Source organism: Alligator mississippiensis, chromosome 3 (genome assembly GCF_030867095.1).
Source record: "Alligator mississippiensis isolate rAllMis1 chromosome 3, rAllMis1, whole genome shotgun sequence".
Taxonomy (NCBI): Eukaryota; Metazoa; Chordata; order Crocodylia; family Alligatoridae; genus Alligator; species Alligator mississippiensis.
Genome location: NC_081826.1, coordinates 169,464,222 through 169,488,047, shown reverse-complemented (window position 1 = coordinate 169,488,047; position 23,826 = coordinate 169,464,222). Strand labels below are relative to the sequence as shown.

At 41.9% G+C, this 23,826-nt stretch overlaps 1 long non-coding RNA gene across 1 annotated transcript in view; it reads right to left on the bottom strand.

Moving 5' to 3' along the window:
* Positions 1–22,850, bottom strand: part of LOC132249463 (uncharacterized) — a 34,951-nt gene extending 12,101 nt beyond the window's left edge. Inside the window, exons 1-3 of the long non-coding RNA XR_009460936.1 lie at positions 22,664–22,850; positions 17,025–17,118; positions 16,417–16,459 (exon numbers count right to left, since the gene is read on the bottom strand). This is a non-coding gene — a long non-coding RNA (uncharacterized LOC132249463). The remainder of the gene's footprint in view (positions 1–16,416; positions 16,460–17,024; positions 17,119–22,663) is intronic.
* Between the last annotated feature and the right edge of the window lie 976 nt (positions 22,851–23,826).

Below are 23,826 nucleotides of genomic sequence, written 5' to 3'. Positions count from 1 at the left end.
AACTATCAAACTATCAACCTATGAATGTTAGTGCTTGAAAATTTGTAAAACCTGGTTTCTATCCAACCTTAATTTGAACGTGTGGCAGGGCCCTTATTTATACAAAGTTATGGCCTAATCCAGGAACAGGTTTCCCTGAAGCAAATGATAGAGGATGTTCAACCTGCCATGAGGAAGGGATGTTTATACTGCAGTGAGAAGGGAGTGCTGTAGAGAGCTCAGTACTGTTTAGCAGCCTGAGCAATCACTCAAGGTTTTGGGTGGGTTTTGCAGCCCCAAATGAACCACTCTGTCATTATGCCCACTGTATTTTTCCTCAAAATAGCTAGATTAAAGCAAAGCAATTTTGGGCATGTTGACAAGTTATGTCTTTATAGCACAGGCACGAAGTAAGGGTAATCTTAATTTGGATCACAGAATATAAAGTGTTCAGAGAAAGGAAGGCATATTGCTTATATCTGTAGAGTACTATGTTACATTATAGGACTACAAACAAACTTTTCATTCAATTAAGATTTAAAGGCCATGCCAATGTAACATGTATGCTTTAGGGGCTACATTTTCACACATGAGAAATCATTTTAGATAACCATCTCCCTCATCACCTACCCTGCACTTCATTTTATTAAACTGATTCAGTTTTACTACTGTAATCTTTTTGTGAATAAAAAGGCAATGACCCACTACTATTATGAAGCATAAGGAAAGGACAAGGTAGAAGAGGAAAGAAAGAAAGACAGCTTGATATTAAGAGAGTGATGCTGTCTCTGAGCACAAACAGAATCCGGCCATCTGTTTTCTTTTTCTTTTTTTTTTTTTAAGGATTTAGGATACCTGCATTGTGGATCAGTTTGATCTAGTTCCAAAGCAGTAGTTTAGATCTGACAGTTCAATGAAGCCTGTTCAATGCTTGGCAGAGCTACCACACTCCATACAGACATACCAACTTTCTCAGAATAATTATTCACAACATGAAAGCAGTAAGAGAGAAAAATGCAGATATTTTGCAAACAAAACTAAAACCACAATCCTCAAGAATTAAAAAGAAATTATAGAACTTCTCAAAGGTTATCCCTTTATCAGTAAGTAGAGCTGTAGAAGTAGGAAAATAAAGGAGCACAGAAGAGTCGGAGATGTTTCCTCTGACACCTCTAAGCCAATGATAGTAACTGCCAGGGGAGGTAATGAATAAGGGATAGTCTAGATAAACCTGATTCACTGGTCTCCCTCTAAAGCATCCCCTCTTGCCACTGTTGGAAACAGGATAGTGGGCTAGATAGACCATTATTCTAAGCAAGTATGGTACTTCTGGTCTTCTTAGATGCACATTTTAGTACAAAATGGTGTTGCTCAGAGTCTGAAGTAAATATGGGGGTTAGACTACATGATCTAGGAGCTGGATTAAATGATGTCCTACAGTCCCTTCCAGCTACTTTTCTATGATTTTATCTTTCCCACTGGGTTAAATATGGCTTACAAAGTAGACTATGCATGTTTACTATGGCATATGTGCAAACATGATTACAAAGAAAGAAGGCTGGTCTGAAACCTGAAGATTGCTAATACAACCAAGCCATCAAAAAAAAGAAAAAAAAAAAGAATCAGGTAAAATGTTTTGAGAGAAGCTCCAAAAGGATATATAGCATGGGGTAGATGTGCACCTTAAGAAGTAGGCAACTGCATGTTATGATGGCATAATAGATTTCATCTTGGTTTATGACGGCAGGAATTTTTTTGAACTAGGTATGCTCATCACAATATCTGGGTATGCACTACAGATTTTGCATCTGTTACTAGGGCTTGGACTTAATCTATCAGTTTGACACTACTCAACATCCAAGTAGCAGAAGGCCTTCTCTCATAGGGATCTGCTTTTATTTAGTGAGTGTCATGTCAGAGTTCTTTCTTTTGCTCTGGAGAGATGGTAAAGACATTGCAGGGGAAAACCACAGGCATATAAAAGTTGCTGGGTCCTCAGAATGACACTGCTGGCATATCTGAGAAGCTGTCTTATTTCAGGGAATATTATTATAGTCACTGCAAAATCATTGTATAAAGTGCAACTTTTTCAAGTCATTGGTTGGCAGCAACAAGGGCCGGGTTCAATTTTTGGGTATGAAGTATATTTTACCTTGGCTTGAGCCCTAACCCAGACCAACTGGGAAACACTACATGAATTACTAGGGTGTCCAGCATAAACAAAACCACCTCTTTGTAAGCAACATAAACACAAACACCCACATTTATTACAGAGACTAAAAAAAAAGATGATAAAAGACTATTAACTACAAAGCAAAGTCTATAGGTAGCACCCTCTTGGGAAGGCTTCACCCATATCCAGGCAGACTCAGACTTAGGGCTCCTCTATGGGTAGTTCTGGGAGCCTGCACCCCTATACCTGTCCTTCAGCAATAGGCTGGAGAGTTAAGCCCACACCAGAGTCCTGAGTTGCTCCTTGGGTTCACTGTGCTGTGGGGAGCTGCTCAAGTGTGTGGGTCTGTCTGTGTTCCAAGGGGCTTGGTTGCTCCTGGAGACTTGGTACAGAGCTGACCTCCACTTCCACATAGTGGTTTTGAGGGGTTAACTGCAACTTTTGTCAGCATACCGCATACCAAAATTCCTAGTCCTTAGAGGAAAGGTTAGGCCTATCATGGCTCAGTCCTGAACTACATCTAGCACTCAACCCCACTGCTTGGTTGGAACATAAAGACAACAAGGGACAAAAGGAGGCCCAGGCTCATTTTACTGGGCCTGAACTGAGCAGCAAAAAGCCAGCAAGGCCTATACTGCATTGAGGCCTGGATAGACAACAAGTAGTGCCAGGTCTTATCCTGGCCCAAATCTGTCAGCCAAATATGGCTGAGATTGAGCTGCAGAGCTAGGCTGAAATCCAATAGCTGTGAAACAGCAAAAAGGGCCCAGGCGTATGGCTGCAACCTTGACATCCAGTCTCAGCTATACCACTGTGGTGAGACAATACAATTACAAAACAGAGGGGTCAGTAACTGCCAGGGCTCAGTGCTGGACAGTTTGCTCCACAGAAGAGTAGGGGAGCAGGGGGAGTTTTTTGGATCCCAATGCACCTGTGCAGCTCTCAGCAGCACCGGGAGAAAAAGCTCAAAACCTTAGCCGAGTTGTTTTTATATACTTGATGTGACATCACCCATGGCTTGTCCAATTAGCGAGTGCCACAGTCCAGCCTCTCTCTTACTCATCTGCCTGGAGGATCTTCTGCTGTCTCTGACTAATGAGGCCTGATGGTTTTGCATACAGGTCCCAGCTTGCCATACGCTGAGTACATGGCCAGAACAACAGGGGCCATCTTGCCTACATAAAACACGCACAAAAAACACAATACACAATATATATAGGTGTGGGTGTTAGATTTATGTGTGTATGTATATGTAACACACACACCTCTATATAGTATAGTGTGTGTGTGTGTGTGTGTGTGTGTAGACATACATACATACCCTGCTCCCAGCGCTGATGTAGGTGCGGCAGTGCTTGGAATGGGGGCTCTGCCCTGCTGCCACTTGCCCATCTGGTGCAGCAGGGGGAACAGGGGGCTGATGTAGGTGTGGCTTGCTCCAGGTGGAAGGGAACAAGCAGCAGCAGTGCATAGTCCCCACTCCCAGCACTGCTGTGCCCACATCAGCACTGGGAGCAGGGACTCTGCCCTGCCACCACTTAGCAGCTGACACAGGAGGGGGGAAATGCAGGCACGGCAGCACTGGGAGCAGAAGCTCTGCCCTGATGCAACTTGTCTCCTCCTACGCAGAGCAAGCTGTGCCCGCATCCTGCCCCACCTGGGCAAGTGGTAGCAGGGCATAGCCCCCGTTGTGAGCACTGCCGTACCCGCATCCCACGCTGCCCAGCCCCCTGTCCTGAGTAATGAGCCCCTCTGCACTGGCTGGGCAGTTTATCCCAGCCCCAGTCCTAATCCGCGCTTCCCCCAAACCCAACAGACTTAACAGCTGGAAGCAGCCGTCAGCTGCCTGTTTAGTCTATGGCCAAATCTCTGAATCAGCCAAACCTTTTCTGAATTGATTTGGAGGCTTCAAATTGATTCAGAGCTTTTAGTTGGTCTCCCAATTTGAGTTGGATTTGGAGATTCAGTCCCTGAATCAGGCTGAATCTCCTCCAAATCGAATCAGCTACTGAAACTTCACACAGCGAGAGTGTGTGTGTGTATGTGTGTGTGTGTGTGAGAGAGAGAGAGAGAGAGAGAGAGAACCTTGCAACCTCCTTTTTTTTTCCTTGAAGAGCTAAGGTTTTGTGCCCTGAGCCATTTGTTTCAATTATTAATTAGGGATGCTGTGTCTTGGTTTAGAAATTTGAGAAGTTGTCAAGTCTGTTACTTTTGAACATTCAGCAATATATTAAACAAAAGAAAGAGAGAAAAATAGAGAAGGGGGGGAGAGGGAGGGAGAGGGAGAGGGAGAGAGAGTGTCAGTATCAGGAGTCAGGGAATTAAGCTTTAAAATGCTTGGATGATTGCACAAGCGTGGGGAAATCATACAGTTTGTTTTAAAGGTGCAGTGCCTTTCTCATGTAGCTGATTGTTAGACTATGGCTGAATGGGTATTTACTATTCGCTATATAGGTCTAATCCCTCTGTAAATTTATTTTCAATATGAAGAATTTTGAAAAGCAAACCTTTTTCTCTTTTCTTCCAAACCTGAATTTGTTTTGTTCTTTCCTTCTGCAAAGTCATCAAGTCAATTCTCAGTAATTCTCTTTAATACTAAACAGAATTGGTAGAGCAGCAAAGAATTGTCTTTTTGAGTAGAAGCATTAGTAAGGAACATTTGGAAACTTGACTTGAAAACTTTGACCATACTAGATGATCCTGTTATTATAGTTCTAACATACAAATGTAATGTCAATGAAATGTAACAACACAAACTCATTTCTAGAATGCTTTAGGGCATCATATAATTCATTTGGAGTTTTTTTTTCCATCAGGGCTGTTAAACAGGAAGTGTTCATCAAATTACTGTTTATACTCCCTTACAAAAATGACCCCTGAGAGGAAGATTATTGTCACCCATTTGTCCATTTGTCATACACATACATCATGTGTATGTATCTATGTTCGCATGCATATGCAATATTTGTCCAAACAACTGTTCATTTAGGGACTAACATGACTGGAAGTACATATCAGGTTTTTGGATACAAGTCAGCCATGTCTGAATATACCCAGGGATGCCCCATGCACTGTTGTCATCTGTTGCCAGGCAGATCAAGGTAGCTTGTCGAGCTTACTGAGATGTGTGCACAGGGCTCCACCTTGGCTTCACAGAATTCTCACAGGTTATTTGAGTTTGTGTATGCAGCCCTAATGGGAGATGGCAAGGAGTTGAAAAGCACAGTCAGTGAGATAAAAGATATATAGCTTAGAATCTACCAGAACCCTAGATGCACCAAAAACAAAAAACAAAAAAAAGAAAAAGAAAAAGAAAAAGCTGGGCTGAGAAAGTGCTAGTATAGATTCATTCCTTTTTCCTGATCCTGGGAATAGCACTGCTATGCATTGCACTTGATTCAGTTTCCAGTAGAAGATTACAGGCCATAAGTTTATACCATCTTGGGTGCAAGAATCTGTACAAGGCATTCTATTCCTACTAAATCCTACTTATGCCCTTACATTACAGAAATGCCCTTAAACATTGGGGTAAAACATGTAGAGAGCACTATGCTGATCAGTTGTAGTAATGTGAATATCAGGCTTTATTACGTGCATTTGTTTTATTATTTATCAATTAAAATATGGAACAACATTGCAAACTATGCAACCCTTAACAATGGAATGCATCCCCAGGGAATATTTTTTATAAAGAGAAGGTTGTTTCTTTATGGTATGGGGAGAACTGAAAAGTCAGCTACATTTTACTTTTTAATGGGCAGAACAAACCATTTACTTTTAGTTACTGTGCACTGTACTCTTAGTGTATTTTTTTTGGTATCCATGGAATACTTTGCTGGCTTGGGATATCAGTTTGCTCTGCTGCCCTATGGCAGTCAGGATTAGCAGATAACAGCCCTAAATCACATTCTGCCTTCAAAGTTTGTCTTTGGTCTGAAGGGAAAGTGCCCTGGTACCAGTTCTGTGCAATGCAGGGTACTTCTCCAACTATTCCATCAGGCACACTGAAGAGGCATAACCAACCCACTTGCTATCCCATGATATCCACCAGTGTAGGAGAATAAGAGAGCTATAGAATTTACTAAATTCACCAATATATTGGGATGACCATAAACTTATGTTTTCCAGATGTCTACCAAATTCTTAGTTTTGCCCAAAAAAGCCTTTCCAGTGCCAGATCCACAAAAAGTAGATATTAGTGATACCCCTGGGGAAGTGCTCAAGTGCTAGGGCACTATATGCAAGAAATATGCAAGAAATTCAGACTCAATACTTTGTATGCCTGTATTTAAAGGCTATAATATGATGAAACCAGGTGTTTGGGGCTTGGTTCTTAATCACTCATGTTGAAGCTGTTCCATTTTGTTTAATCAACCAAATATTCACTGGAGGAGACTGGAAGTAACCTGTTACCTAGCTCCCAAAAGAACAAGCTGACTGACAAAAAATGTGATGTACTACTGACCAAGTTACATTACTTAGACCTGACATAGAAAACAGATTTGAAATGAGGAAGATAGCAGTAGGGCTGTGTGAAACAGCACTGTTCTGCTTCGACTTCCATTTCAACATTTTGACAGAACAGAGTTTTGTTTCATTTCAAAAGCACTGTTCCGTTTTGTTTCGTCGAAACTGCTTTGCTGTTTCGATGCTCTTTCGATGTTTTGCCCATAGGCTATAATGGGGAAGCACAACACTGCTTATAACTTCATAATTTCTTGCCTGATTTGGATGAAACTTAAATGGATTGTATCCCCTTCTGAGGGTATAAGGCTTGCCAAGTTTCAAGGAGATAGGTGAAGAGGTTTCTGGTAAACTGCACCTCAACTGTTGACAAGCAGGAGCCAGGGAGCAGGAGCAGCCTCCTGTGATCCAGCAGGCAGATCAGGGGCCTGTGCCCCAGGAGGAGTCCAGCAGAACCCCACAGCCCTCCTGGGGCTGCAGGTGGGCTCCTGATCTGCCTGCCAGATGACAGGAGGCTGGTTTTGCTGCCTGGGGCCAGCAGAAGCACCAATCTGCCAGTCCCAGATGGCAGGAGCAGCCTCCTGTCATCCAACAGGCAGATCAGGGGCCCACACCCCTGGGAGGAGTCTGGAAGAAACCCAAAGCCCTCCCAGGGGTGCAGGCAGGCCCCCAAAGCTGTTTTGAAAGATTTTGTTTCATTCAGGTTTCACTGTTTTGAGCTTGAAATGCATTAAAACAGCTTCAAAATGAAAGACCGGGCAAATTTTTGCACAGTTCTAGAAAGCAGGTATGGTCTTTATTGAACATACAGTCACTTAAGATACTGTATGACAGCAAGGCCTCAAATATAAATTTCACTCTATGATACCTGCATGCAAACTATGTGCTTTCATCAGGAATATGATCTCCAGCAGATGATTTAAACTTACTACTAGCCAAGGAGAAAAAAGTAGAGTCCTAACTGAAGAATGGAGTCCCTCAAGAGTCACTGCTAGCACCAAGACTTTTCAGTGTATATGTCTCAGGCTTGCTGCATACAGCATCTGAGCAATACATGTATGCTGATGATGCTGCCATAGTAGCCTAAGGAACTGACATGACAGAACTGGAAAAAATACTGAGTATGGACATGGAACTCATAGTTTCATAGTTGTTAGGGATAGAAGGGACCTGCACTTTCCTGCACTTGGGCAGGAAAGACAGCTGGGGTCAGATGACCCCAGCAAGATTGGTGTCAAGATGCTTTTTGAAGATCACCAGTGTGAATGACTATATCACCTGTGTAGGGAGCCTGTTCCAAAACCTTGGTACTTGACTTGTATAGAAGTTTTTCATTATATCTTGCCTCAAGCAATCTTCAATCAGCTTGTTTCCATTATTTTTTGTCCTCCCCTGGGGGAACTTTGTGAACAAATGCTCCCCTGGGCTCTGATGTACGCCCTTGATATGTTTATAGGCTGCCACCAAGTCCCCTCTGAGTCTCCTCTTCTCCAGTCCCAAGTTTTTCAGCCTCTCCTTGTATGACCTGGTCTCTAGGCCTCTAATCATGTGTGTGGGCAAGCTTTGGATTCTCTCGAGCTTTTCTGAAGTGAGGTGCCTAGAACTGGATGCAATACTGCAACTACGCTCTCACCAAGGCAGAGTAGAGAGGGAGGATGACCTCCTTAGCCTTCTTTGAGATGACTTGGTAGATGCATGCCAGTGTTTGATTAGCTCTGTCAGATATAGCGTTACACTGGTGGCTCATGTTCATTTTGTTGTCTATCATGACATCCAGGTCTCGTTCAGATGTGGTGCTAGCAAGCGTAGCACTGCTAAGCCTGTTAGTGTACTGTGAATTATTTCTCCTCAGATGGAGTACTTTACATTTCTCTGTATTAAACAACATCAGGTTGAGGTCTGCCCACCTTGTGAGCCTGTCCAGGTTGGCCTGTATTGTCAGCCTGTCTTTCAGGATGACCACACTCCCGCATAGTTTGGTGTCATCTGCGACCTTTGCTAGTTAGCTTTTAATACCCAAATGCAAATTGATAAACATGTTGAAAAGCTCTGGTCTGAGTACTGAACCCCAAGGGATACCACTGGTTACCCTCCACCATGATGACTCAGTTCCATCAATCAATTCTCTCTGGGTCAGAGCCAGTTACCCAACCACCAGCCAATAAAGTAGTCGAGGACACATTTCTGCAATTTTTTTCATGAGGACTTTGTGGGAGACCTGGTCAAAGACCTTTTTGAAATCTAGGTATATGACATCAACCTCATTTTCCTTATCCAGGTGGTGAGTTACCTGATTGTAGAAGGAAATGAGGTTGATCTGGCATGACCTGCCCATAATGAAACCATGTTGGCTATCCTTCAGAATACCTTTCTGCTAGCCTGTCTGTAGTAGATTCTTTTATAATTTTCTCCAGGATTTTACCAGGGATTGAGGTCAAACTGATTGGCTTGTAATTTCCTGGGTCCTCTTTCTCCCTTTCTTAAAGATAGGCACCACGTTGTCTTCTTCCAGTCTTCTGGGACCTCTCCTTAGCACCATGAGACTTCAAATAACTTTGCCATAGGTCACGTGATGATGTTGGCCATTTTTTTTAGCACCCTTGAGTGCAGTTCATCTGGTCCTGCTGACTTGAAGATATTTAGCCTTCATAGGTGTTCCCCTACAAAGATCTATGCCAACTATGGAAGGGTGGTCACCCCTACCATGATCATCCTGTATTCTGTCAAGCAGGCTAACACCCTTGGACTGGTGGAATATTGACGTGAAGTATTCATTTAGGAGTTCAGTTTTGTCCTGAGCGTCGATTATCAGCTGTCCCATTTCATTCATCAGGGACCCTATGATTTCCTTATTTTTTCTCCATCTCCCTACATATCTAAAGAAGGACTTTTTGTTGTCCTTGATTCCAGTTGCCAATCTGTATTTGTTTTGTGCTTTTGCTGTCCTGAACTGCTCCCTACAGTTGTGGGCTGTTGCTGAGTACTCCTTTTTGGTAGTTATTCCTTTCTTCCAACCTTTGTAGGCTTATTGTTTTAATTTCAGGAGGTCTGTGACTTCCCTGTTGGGCCAAGGGTCTCCCATCCCTTTTGCTGCCTCTCTTATGAAAGGGAATGGATTTCCTTTGAGCTTTTAGGATTGCTTCCGTGAGGAATGACCACTCACATTGTACTCCCTTCTTCATTGGACCATGGTCCCACAGGACCTTGCCAACCAATCCCCTAAGCTTGTGGAAGTTAGCTTTCCTAAAATGAAGGATTTCTACCCTACTGGATGATTTCCCTGACTTATGGTGGGTGGAGAAAGTGATCATCTCATGGTCACTGTTCCCAGTTTCCCTTCAATCCTCACAGTGCTCACTAGATTGTCCTCTCTGGCCAGAACCAAGTGTAGGACTGCCTTGCCCATTGTTGGCCCATAAACTTCTTGTGTTAGATAGAGCTCCTCAACACAAGTGAGAAAGCTTTGTGAGCAATCAGATCTAGCCGAGTGCTCATCCCACAAAATGTCTGGGTAGTTGAAGTCACCCATGATGACTATTCTCTAAGAGCATGCAGCCTCTACCAATTCTCTAGAGAATTCTTGGTCTAGCTGTTACTCTTGGTTTGGAGGGCTGTAATAAACTCTTATGGTCAAATCCCCTTCTCCATGCTCTCTCCATATCTTGACCCAGAGGGTCTCAAGTCACCATTCTTTGTTTCCAATCTTTGCTTCTAGGGAGGTGTAATGTTCCTTCACATAGAGAGCAACTCCACTGCTCTGCCTATGGTCCAGTCTTAGGTGGAGTCCCATCAGGTCCCTGTGACTCCTATAAGATTATATTAGTTGCTGGTTAGTAGGAGGGCCAGTTCCTCTTGCTTGTTTCCCATGCTTCTGGCATAATGTATAGGCAACTAAGCCTGCTGCTGGATGCCCTAGGCTTTTGGGTGAGCTGTGGAATAACCTGTCCATTGGCCAGTGTCAGAGAAAGTTTCCTATTTTATCCAGGGATGCTGGTTTCAAGATTACCATTTTTTGGGCTTGTGCTAGTGGTTGATGGCCCATCCCCCAGCAATCTCACTTTAAAGCCGTAAGTGGCCTAGGAGTTGGCCTGCAAACTGCCTGCAAACTCCTTACCCTGTTTGCAGTCCCTTTTCACAGGCTCCCTGGTCACTGGCTCCCTGGTCACCTGGGGAGTCTCCTTTTATATCCTTCTGGGCTTGGAATGACTCATCCCCTTTGTTAGGGCTTCTCTTAGGCCCAGGCAGCAATCACTCAACAATCAACAATCAGCAATCACTCCCAGCTTCTCAGAGCACACAGCCCAAACACGCACAGCCTGCCAAACAAACAATCACTGAGCAAAAACAAAGGCACAGGCAGCTGGATCTCTTACCTTGCTTGGGAAGGATCTGGTGCCGGGCCCCTCTCCTCCTTCCTCCTCTTGTCCCCAGCAAATGCCTGCAAACTACTTACCCTGTTTGCAGTCCCTGTTTGCAGGCTCCCTGGTCACTGGCTCGACTCCCATTGCTAACTCTCTCTACAAGTGGCTTTTGAATTTAGGCATAAATAAATCAGTATCATCACTTTTTCACCTAAACAATAATTGAATCAAGAGCACACTGACTATCAGAGTAGGCAACCACATCCTTCCCCATGGGCATGCCCCAACCTACCTATGAGTCACATTAGACTGTTACCTCACCTATAAACATCACATTCAGAAGCTCAACAGTAAAGTCTATGCATGTTTAGCCAGCAAGACATAGGGTGCCAACTTCAGAACCACCACAGTTGCAATTTTATATGCCCCAGCAAAATATTGTGCTTCTGTATGGTCCAGAAATTGTTACATGAAAAAGCTTGACACTACTTAACAGTGTGCTGAGAATCATAGCTGGCAGCACAACTTACACACACACATATATACTCCCTGTACTCTCAGATATTAGACCAAGAGATATAAGAGAGACCCCATCATCATTATTGGCAATAGAGGCAAGAGATTATGAAAATCACATGCTCCATCAATTGCTAAATGAAGGCCTGAATGGATGGAGGCTTAAGAGGCTTAAAAGTCATAAACCATTTATATATGAAGCTCCCAAGCTCCTGGAAGAGATTGGGGATGCTGAACCAAACCTACAGGTAGGAACAGAATGGGCTGACTGATGGGAAAGATTAGATGTATTCCTGCAGCAGTTTATACCAACACCAAACAAGCCCTCATGGGGCATGACCTTGACACAGAAGCATGGGCCAAGTTGAACAGACTGAGATCTAGATATGGACACTTCAAAAGCAACACTTCACAAGATGAACATATTAGATAGACCCCTGTGTGAATATAGTGTCCAACAAGCAGCACAGCACTTAATCTTTACAAATCTTTACAATCTTTACAAATGCCCAGATGGGGCAGATGGAATTTGAACATTGAGTGACATTCAAACAGCAGGTAGTGGCTCATAGATTTGGAAGTTGACATCTGACGTCATATGAAATACAGAGCTGTCCCATTTGCTATATGACTATGATAGCTAGTAGGTGAGACAGTGATTCTTGCTCATTGATTTAGTGAATAATTAAACATTGTATACAATGTGGAACAGCCTGAAGGAGAGAGATGGCAGTCCCAGGCAGATGCTATACTTAAAACATGATTAACCAGGAAATTGTATCTTAAATAAAAATCTGGCCACACATTCTTGATGGTAATGGTATTTTAAAATGGGAAATAAGGCAAAAAACATTATTCCACAAAATATGTATAGTAATTTTGTGGTTGGTTTCCATCGTCTCTTAAACTGAATGTGATGCCAGCTTAATGGCGGGTCTCTAGGACTGGCCCCATTGTAGACTCTAGATTGTGACTGACTATCAGCTGACTCTTGGCCACATCTCTAGGACTTCCCTGCAATCTTAAACTGGTTCTGGTGTGGTTCTAGGGCTCAGACTGACAATTAGCTGATCCCAACCTTGGGATCCCATGAAAGTCTCCAACTGAAGCTCCAGTGTGATTTTGGAGCTAACATTATGAATGAGATGGTTGTCAGTCTCAGGCCCGGGACTGCACCAGAGTCTTGAATCAGTGCCAGTGCAGTATTTGGGTTGAGACTACAATCAACTGACTGTCAATATGAGTCCTGGGTCTGCACCGGAGTCTCAAACTCACTCTGAGCTCAGGATCACAAGAGTTCACTGGGCACCTGGCTTTGCAACTGCTGTTACAGGGAAAGCCTGGGATCATGATCCAGGTTCCACCTGCACTGGCAAACAGCAATGGTGTGATTGGGATCTCATCCCTGGTCTCAACATCACACATCCTGCCATACATGTGGCATGACATGGTGTGATTATTGGGATCAGGGAACAGATCCCATAGTGCCACCAAGTGTATGCATGGCTAGGGGCTGAGAGTATCTTGTGACCAAATATCTAATATTTACTGCTTGTAACATTTACTTCAGAGATGGGAAATGTAAATTCAGATCCTTTCTCTCTACCTAATAAAGTAGCAGGAACTTAAGGCTGGGCCTCCCACCTGCTGGAAGTGGGTTCTAATACCAGGCCAGAGAGTCTCTTTTTGTCCCAATGAATATTCAGTTGTTTATACAGAGTTGAACAGCCTCAACAGATACTGGCCTAAAATCCTGTAGTCAGGGAGGCAGGGGATGCAGGGCACCTGTACACACAACCTCATTAAATTAAATAGTTTATAAAATTTAAACTTGTTTATTTTGGAGCATCGCATCTGCGTTTACACGCACTAGATTTTCAAACGAATTAAGCTGGGTCCATGACCAGTACCGCAGAAGAGTGGGACAGTTCAGCTCTGCCCCTCTGGCCCAGGATTTCCAACCCACCCCATGCCCATGCCCATGCCCATGCCCTGCCACACAACTGTGGAAGCAGGGATCTGGCAAACCACATGAGAAAAAAATAAAAAGCGAAAGCAATTTGAAAGAGAAAGCAATTTGAAGAGGTGAACTACAAAAACATTGCAGCACCATCTGGTGGACAGAGAGGGTCATTACATGTCTTTGAGTGCCTTTGTGTTTGCAAGCAACAAATCCATGGATGCAACACGACACTTTAATTCCCGGCAAGCCAAACTAAACTTCAGCCAAGGAGTTTTACTTTAATGCACAGGAAAGACTTTTAAAGTGTCTAGAAATCCCACTTGTGCAAACAGACACACAGTTACAGTGCATGAAAGGGCAGAAATTGTGGCGTGTGCATATGTCTATAGGTTTTTGCCCCTTATGCTGCACATGGAATCGAGTCTGGGTCTCTCTAAAGCTGGGTGAGTATTCCAAATCCTGAGCTGCTGGGTAAAAGGAACTGAAACTTCCTCTTCTACCTTCTTACCCCTCTTTCTTTCATAGAATACAGCCACTTCAATTGATGTAGAAAGGAAGATTTTGGGTCATCAGAATTATTGACAACAGTTCTGGTAATCGGAACTGCTTACTCCTGACTTTTTTGGTTTGGCAGCTGAACAAAAAAAGCAATTATTTGTGGATGCACACATGGGAGCTCCATGGAGGGTGCTCCATGGAGGTTTTCCTTTTAGTTACCATAGACCAGTTGAAAACAATCCCAACATTCTCGTGTATGTCAACAACAACAAGAAAAGAGAGGGGTGTGTGTGTGTGTGTAGATTTAATGGGTATATCATATATAAGCGAGAATTATTTTTTCACAATGTACCAGTTAGAGTTACTAAAGAATAGGCTGTAGAAACAGTGAAGTCAGAGAGACAAGATAGGTTGCTCAGCTATCAAAATTTCTGGTGAGAACTAAGGATAGATAGTTGAGTTTTGTATGAATTACAACGTGTGTACATCAGGAAATGCATTTAAATATGTGCTTCATTGGGAAATGAATTTAAAAATGCACTTAAACCCAATCCTACTCAAGGATGTTCTTAAGTACTGTTCTGGAGAAGAATAAATTCTTTAATTGGGTCCAAAATGGGGGATTAGCAGTGGTCTCCTGTAATTAAGCTTCTTGCTAGAAATAGAATTCTTCTGCTATCCTAGGTTATTTTTGTATACCTGTTGGATAGGAAGCACAGGTCATTGGAGCATGGCACAGAAGGCATGGCACATTCTATGAAATGACCATTTGTTTATTTCCTTTTTTTTTAACCTGGTGGCGTGGTTTCGGAATTTGAATTTGAGGTGTAATAGGGCACCTCTGCATCCCAGGCAGCAGTGGTACATGGGGCAGCATTGCCTGCTATATTTCTGCTGCTTGTGGCAGAAGCACAGCTAGATGGCTAAGTTTGCACCCTGTCCCTGCAAAGACCCAGTTGCTGCCTACTCAGTTATGCTACTCTTAGGGTGTTGCAAAACTTACATACACATATAAAACTTTGCTTAGATAATAAAACCCACTGACTATTCAATACTACTAAATAAAATTATGCATGCTTCCTTCCAGCATCTTCTTGGGATTGAAGCCTACATTTGTGTAGGAGCATTATGATACTTGTAATTCCCTCTTTTTCATCAAACTCTCACTTCTACCTTATAAAATAGTATAAACAACCTTTTAAAAAGCTATTGGGATTTATAATAAATTAACAGAACAAAAAATCCCCTTATATCATTTCATTTGGGAATATGATATTTAACAGGAAAATGTTTAACTGCATAGTCACGAAAGTCAAATACATTTTGCATCTTCCTCTGAAGGCAGGTGGCATAGCACTGGATGTATTGCTTTCCTGAAGAAGTAGAGGATAGGTAAATTAAATAATTCTACTAGCTGAATTGTATTAATTTATGAATTTTCTATGTTAGCAATTTTCTGTCATATAAAATAGTTAATCAAATTTCTGAAATTATACTTTTTCACTAACAGAGGCTGAAGATATAATCACATGAGGACCTTTCCTATTAGGGAAAAATAAAGACTAAGTGTAATATGATATTAATTCAAGCTGATGGAAAATTGGTAATAAAATATGATATCCCAGTTGTGTTAGTACTGGAGTATGTCATAATTCATGATAATTTTGAAAAGGACTGGGATTTTATAGATTATGGCATTTTTACTTGTGATGAAAGCACATTTTTCATCTTGTAAAGAAAGGTAGAAACAAATCTTTTATTGCCCAAATACTATAAGTACTTTTAGGAAGATACTGATGATGTTCCTGTTGTTTGTTATTTCACACAGTTCATGAATGTGCATATACACATGCAAAATACATAGAGATAGAATATTACACTTACTGCACAGGGGAGATAGCACAGAGGTGGTGGAAGGGGCATGAGGAGAAGCAGCAGATGTGGCTATGGTCACAACACTGTGTGGAGGCTGGAGCTTAAGTCACAGCAGCTTCCTGCCTCTCCACACCCTTGTAGTCAATTCTAAGATGAGGGACATCCTCCACATGTTAAATGGGGAATAAACCTTCATCTTAGAATCAAGCAAATATGGTACAAATCTCTTAATGGAAACCATAACCAAGTCCATTGAAAGATGACAGGAAAGAAGGCAATATTGTTATCTAATTAGTTATAATGAAATCAAGGTCATTATTTATTAAGCTTGGGAAAATATTACTACAAGCTAAATTTGTTTAACAACTGTAGGTGTTGGCAGTTACTACTACTACTACTACTACTATCATTTACATTACTAATTTGTAAAACAGTCAAGTCATTTTTCATACACAACTTTCCTCCCTCTCTCCTTTCTATCACAAGAAAACATGCATTTTCCAACACAGATTATAATCAAGGAAGACAACAAGCAGTAATTATAATTTACTCAAGTGAAAGAAGGACAAAAAGCAAGAGAGACTCACCATAATATTGTGCATCAACGTTGAAATAATATGGTAGCCTCTCCTTAAATAGAAAAGGAAAAATGTGTTTTCTGCAAACTACAGTGCCAATTGTGGCAATGGCATCTCTCTTCTGTTCAACATCTACTAAATGTTGTACTTTTAAAACTTATTTTACTCTCACTTTTAAAAAAACCCAGAAAAATAAAAATGCCTTTTGTAACTATTGAAAGAATTTAGCACCTACTTTTAAAATTCTTGTGCATAATTAATGACAGATTACTGAAGGTGCATTATATTGCAACTAGACAATACAGCTTTTTATAAATGTTTGTATGGAAGTATCACCAAGAGAATCCAGTGAGAAGCAAGGCTACGCTGTGATAAGAGGTGTACAAACAAAAACACCCTGGTTTCTCCCCAGAACAGCTTTCAGACTTTAACCCATATTTGCCAATCAACAGTGAATGCACTTGTACAGAACCAGCTGAAGTCAGCCTGGCTTTCTGTAGGAATTGCACTGTACTGAATCCACTTCTTGTCAGTTGTGGGACTGCGGCTAAGGGTTAAATCCTGCATTATTGAAGTCTGTTACAGACTTGCCACAAATCACAGTCACAGTTACTTACATTAGAAGTTCATGGGCAGGGACATTTTCTATTCTGTTTGTATGCCTTCTGCCACAATGGGCTCGCGTTCCAGGACTGAGTCTCACAGGTGCTACTGTAATACAAATAAAATATAAAATTGTTACTTACTACACTTAGAGATCTGAAATTTTAAATTATGACTAGATAAAGAAGATAGGTCATCTGTACATCAATCTGTGCAGTTAGGGCACTTTTACACATGCTTCAGATGTGGGCAGGATTGTTTTAATTAGAGTGTCTCCAAAAGCTTCTCTAATTAAAGTGACATGGTGTCTTATGTATCAGAGTTCCTGCACTTTAAAATAGCAGTGGGGGCACTTGAATTAAAACTCATTCAACAAGCTTTAGTTAAATTGCTCCTGCAGCCATTTTGAAGCACACACGAGATGTGGAGGCTGGCTGGAGAGTGACCATTACCATGCTTCAGCAGACTTGATTAATTGAGTCTGCTCTGATGCGTTGTAATAGCAGTGTCAGACAAGCCTCACAGCATGTCTACAGGCACCCATACAGACTTGGAAATAAGCCTTTTGTGCTGAGGCTGATTGTACCTGACATAAAAGTTAGGACTAATACGTATGTTTTACCTTGTGTACATGCAGTAAACACAAAAAATAAGCCTCATGCCAACCAGACAACATTTTATTTAGATATAGAGTAGAGTCATTATGTTACTGGGAATTAGAGACTCATAATGAAACCCTTCAGGGAGATCTTAAATAGAAATTAGGCAAATGATGAAATGTAACTTTCTTGGCATTATCTCTTGCTTTAAGCAATTTGGCACCTTTTAAAAGATAAAAATCCATCACAATAAAAAACAAGATCATTTTACAAAGATCTGATGTCTTTCTTGGAGTACAATCTATGTTTTCCCTTTGTTTTAAGATAACTTACCATTATCTTTTCCTTAAAATTTACTTATATTACATAAATATGGCAATAGAAATAATAGGAGCAAAAAGATCAAAAACAAAAAAGTAGAGAAGCACAGATCAGCCCAAGAGATGAGTGTTTGCTCTATTATTACAGGTTCAATACATTAGTTATGAGTTACTAAATATAGCTGCAACACACCTATGATTGATTGAAAAATTAATTTTTAGAAACTAAAATCCAAAAGTTGGACTTGGATTTTGCCACATGCAAACTCAATATACTCAGCTGAGTAAACTGTGTTACTGCCTCAAAATGGGTTTTAAGTTTTTACTAGCCCCAGACAAACACAAACAATACCCCATAAAACAACTGGAGATTTTTAGCATTTCAGCTAAAAGCTAAAGAATTTTTTGTGGAATATAGAAAAAGTCATAAAAAGTTGGAGACCTTTGGTCTGATCCAGTATGGCAATTCTAGTATTTTTAAATGGAGCTCCATGCTGTCTAATATGGGACAACTATGGGATTAAGGATAAACCCCAGACCTGTGTGAAGTGACTAGTATGCACTTTGGATTTCGATTCAGAAGATTCGGGGGACAGCGATTCAATTCAGTGATTTGAATGAATGTTCCGAATCGATTCAGCCAAATCTGATTCGGAGATTCAGTTGATCACTGGGTGCTGCTGGGCAGGGTGGATGACCCTCACTGCCCCCCACTGCCCCACGCTGCATGAGGGGCTCTGTACCAGCCCCTCAAAACCCCCTGCTGTCCCAGCCCCCACCCCATGGCTGCCCCACCCACCCCAGCTCCAGCCCATTAAGTAAACTCCCCCAGACTCACCAGTTCCTGCCGGTGGGGCGCAATCCCTGCTGCCCACACTGCATGGGGGGCTCTTCCATGAGCCCCCAAAGCCCCAAGGACACTACAGGAGCTGGTGAGTCCTGGGGTTTTTCTCAGGTTTTTTTCTTAAAGGGCCAGAGCTGAGGCAGGTGGGGCAGGCGTGGGGGGATTGGGAGAGTGGGAGGGGTTGGGAGGCTCATGCAGAGCCCCCCACACAGTGTGGGGCAGTGGGGAAAAGCGGGGATTGCCCCCCTGCCTGGCAGAACCTGGTGAGTGGGGGCTTTTTCTTAAAGCACCGGAAGCTGGGGTGGGTGGGGCAGCCATGGAGGTCTGGGGGAGCGGGAGGGGGTCGAGGGGACTGGGGAGCAAGCAGGGCATGGGGTCTAGCAGAGGTCCCCCCATGGTCCCTCCCCTGTCTCCAAGCCCCTCCCCCCCCGCTCTCTACTTACCAGCTCCAAGTCTAGCTCCAGCTCCCTGCTGCAGTGGCAGGGACTGTGTACCAGGGGGATTTCTCAGGTCCAGTCTGCTATTGGCCCACCCACCTGTTTCTGGGCCAACCACCTGCCTCCTCACCTGCCACAACTTGATGATACATAATTATGTTGTTAATTAGGTGGGAGGCTGCCCATTCTTGCCCCAATGCCAGGTGGTGCTATCTGTGGCTCTGTTCTTCCCCTACACTGCATCCCAATCCTTGCAGTTGTTAACATCACCGGCCCCACACTGGGCCCCAGAATCCTCCAGTCCAGACCCCAACCAGATCTCTCCAATATAGGTGGCCTACTCCTCCCTCATTCTGGGCTGCCTAGCTCCCTGAACTCTTCCCCATCTCAGATGTGCTCCCCCCCCCCCCCAGACCTTTAGCCACACAGGCCCATGCCTCACCTCCAAGGCCAGTCAGAAGCCCAGGCCCTTAGTTCTAGGTGTCCCTAGTGGTGGGCCCCTGGCCCTTTTGACCATTCCTGTCCTGGCCCCAGTATTAACCAGTTGAGGGTGTTTCAAGTCAGGCTTCTGAGCCTCTAGCCTACTCTCTAACAGGGGTCTGCCTTCTTGGCCCTACTATGGGGTAACCCATCCCGCTGTGGGAGCTGGGGTTATTAAGGCGCCCTGACCCACCTTTCACTGGGGTGGTCAGTGGCCTGGTATTTCCTGGGCACTCCTGCACCACTGGGGTCCTCACCAGGCCACCCAGTCCTGGCAGGGTGCAGTTTTAGGTCATGCCCAGGACCAGGAGCCTCCAAACCATCCCCTTAAGTTCCTGCCCTTTCTTCCAGGGTTGTTCCTACTGCAACTCATCTAGGCAATGTTTCTGCCTGGTTGGCAGCAACAGACTGCAGCTTTTTTGTACTAGGTTCTCAAAATGGCTGCCACCATCAGGCACCTGCTGGATGCCTGACCCAGCCCTTAAAGTGGTAGGCACCAACAGTGCCCAGCCACAGACTGTCTGAATAATCAAATCATCTTTTTTGAAGATTCAGAGAGCTTTGAATTGATTCAGACCTTTTTATTGGTCCCCTGATTTGATTTGGATTTGGAGATTCAGTCACTGAATCAGGCCGAATCTCCTCCGAATCAAATTAACACCTGCAGCTTTGCACAGTCCTAATAAACACTACTATTCTCTTCTAATTCAATTTTACTACAAGAAATGAACTCATCTATAAAATGGCTGCAGAAAATTCTATGCAGTTCCTGCCTGATATGGGTTCATTACATGATGAGCTGCAAGTTCCTTTTCTGCTAAATTGTTTATTTTATTGCTATCTCATTCTCAATAAGCAGCCTCCTCACTGTTTCTCTGGTATGTACTCATGTTGCATCCTGCTAATAATAATTCAGTACTAGATTTTTTTTAGATTTTTGATAAATAACCACCTGCTACTCTCACTTTTACTTATGCTAGATGTTTTACAATATTTAGCAGGATTGTTCAGAAGCGGGTGTGAGTAAATATTGTCTTTGGTCATATTCAGTCTTAAGTCACAAAAACAATTTTCTATAAAAGTCAACATTTGTTATATGAATGTAAGTGAGGGCAGGTGTTTGCTATTAACAACCAAAAGCAAAATATGAGTATGGCTCAGTCATGCTCCCATTGTAATCAGGGTTTTAGGTAAAAAGTGTTCTCCTGTCACTTTCATATGTATATTTTTATTTCAGTCAATTTGAGTCATGTGCAACAAGATCATCATTAAAATGGGATTATTTAGATTTACTCTGTCTCTTAAGTAAAGCATTTCTGATCATTCTGAAATATAAGTCCAGTCTTTCAATTCTATTTTGAATATGAGAAGCAGGCACGTAATACATTTGTGTCTACTGACAGTTATAAAAAAATTGTCATTATGAACAGATGCTCCTATCAGGCTTCATGGTAGAAAGATGACAGATTTTTTTTTTCCTTCTGGTAAAGCTGTTTTCACACATAAAATGAAATCGAAAAAGAGAATATCACTCAGCCTTCTTGCTAAGAGGAAGTTGGAATTGAAGCCTGGCCTACATATGTTCATTGTCAGGATTTATTTCATTTGAATAATAATGTTGCTTTTCTCACGGGGACTATAATGTTTTTGAAAAGAAAGTAAATTTTAAAGGTCTCCATCATTATCTGTCTGGAAATCTGGATTATGCATAAGAAAGTAACAAAGAGACAGTGAAACGAATGGAATTAGCTTACTTGCAGCTAAAATCAAGAGATTCTCCCATGGCAACATGAAGTGCTAAAGTGATGTTACTGTCCACAAGAACTTCTGAGCTCCCAAACTTTTAGATCTTGGACTTTAATGTGGCTGAGCCTTCAGAAGTTTTTAGCATTGATGGGTATGAAAAACTGAAAATCTTATAAGAATAGGATCTCCTGAAATGCCTATCTTCTTTCAACCTAAGAGCAACCTGTAGCAGCTGTTTCTTGTAACTGAAAGTGCCCATGTGTACTGGAAAATCTTTAGGAAGCATAGAAACATAGGATTGAAAGGTGCCTCTTGATTATCCACAAGCGTGTAAGGCCATCAAGTGTAATGCCATGCATTCACAGGCAGATTGTTAACTGACGGAATCCCCTAGATCCTTACCCTGAACCCTCACCCGTAAGTACAAAGAACAATATCTGAAACACGAAGAACACCATATATCATTACACAGGTAAAAGCTATTGAAGGCTATAGAAAACTATTGAGAAGTAGTTAGTTATTATCAGAATATCTCAGAATTATACTTTATGATTTAGTTCTAGAAGTGTCTGTACATACAAAATTAATGAAGAATGCAGGAGAGGAATGTGGGGGGTAATTGGCTATTTTTCTAATTTGTTTATAAATTAAATAGGCTCTAAAATAAAATTAAAAAAAATGGGGAAAAAAAGAAACATTTTACACATCAACACCTATGTACAACTGGTAAAAATTAGTAGCTTTGCTTTGTTTATGATACCAAGGTACACCTATATCTCAGCAAATGATGTTTGGCCTTCCAATGGATATCTCCTTCTTTTTTTTTCAGAATTAGTGATGCAGAGGAATCTATTGATGTCAGCATTAGAGCAGGGCTTTTATAAATAAAAAAAACTATATGTAGACACACACCTGTTTCTACATTAACATAAGTTTAGCCAAATTAGAATCAGCAGCAGCATCTAAACAAAAAACTGTTCCTGTTTCTTCTAAACCAGCTAAGAGTTTAAGTAATTTCATTTCTTTTTTTTTGGAATAAAGCAATTCCTCTCAGTTTAGCAAATTTAGCACTTTCAAAGGTTTTATTAACCCTGGCAACAAGATATAACTATACATAATAAGAATCTGAAAACACCCTATCTTGAAATACATCAGAAATATGTAGAAACCTGTAATTGTAGCTCAATGATTTGATTACGTTGTGTTTATTCAATTACTTTAGCTTACTGTTATACTCCCACTCCAGCACACCGATAAGCAGCACATCATTATAGAAAGCAAACCATGGCACAGTTTGTTAATGGTCCTCCAGCATTACAATTACAATTATTATATATTTCCTTGTTGGTGTTTTTATAATGCACTTAGCAAAAATTTCTTCTACTTTGAATCTTGCCTTCCACGCTAATTTCAACCTAAGAGACACTTTCTCCTTCAAAGTTTAAAATAGTAATAGGTTAAGGAAATGAAGCCCATTCAAGTCAACTGAAAGACTCATTAACTTTTGTGGACTTTGAATCATGCCCTAGGTCTAAACTAGCTTCCAATAGGAGGTGCCATATGGTGAATCCCTCCTGCTTATGCTTCCCACCACACATTTTTGAAGAGTTGATGGTGCTGAATGCAGTTGAACCTATTAGATAAGCACAGTGAATACACAATGTAGTGTAGCTTTAAGCCTGGTTAAACAGTGGAGGAATTGCAGAGCTTTTCCTTGGGGTTTTTGAGATGTTAAGCTTGACACGTGAGGAAATGCACTCAGAGGGACAGGGGTAATCACTTTAAAAGACAAGATTAAAACTATTAAAAATTGTTTAAAATTATGGTTATTTACATGGCTTTGTAGAGTTGAAAGAGAATATAGGACCCTGCACATGGTAGCTACATGAGTACATATTTGGTATATGTTGAAGCAATTTAAAACATGCAGGTGTGTACAAAGCACTTTATTGCCATGTGTTAACAGAAATGTATGGCTTTACAGCACTTTAAAAATGGGCACAGTGCTTTAAAATAATCCATGTTAAATGAGGTATTAAATTTGAATCACTATTTTACAGCACTTAAGCAGCCTACAGCACTCTAAGTAACTTCTGTACACTGGTCAAATTTCTGACCAGTGGAGAAGACCTAGAATGCTGTGGTGCACCCCCTGCCTCCTAGCCTGGAAAGCGCAGGGTGGCTCTGGGGCCCCTTCCACCAAACACTGTACTTCTGTCATGTTCAACACCATGTATAGATGAAATAAGAGGCATGTGTGCACAACACTTTAAAATGTGCTAAATGCTTCTGCACCGCTTTAATGGTGTCACTGTTTGCACGTCTCAGCAGCATATTGCGCATGACTTCCAGCCGCTGTAGGAAATTTGGCTGCAGGACACAGCTAACTA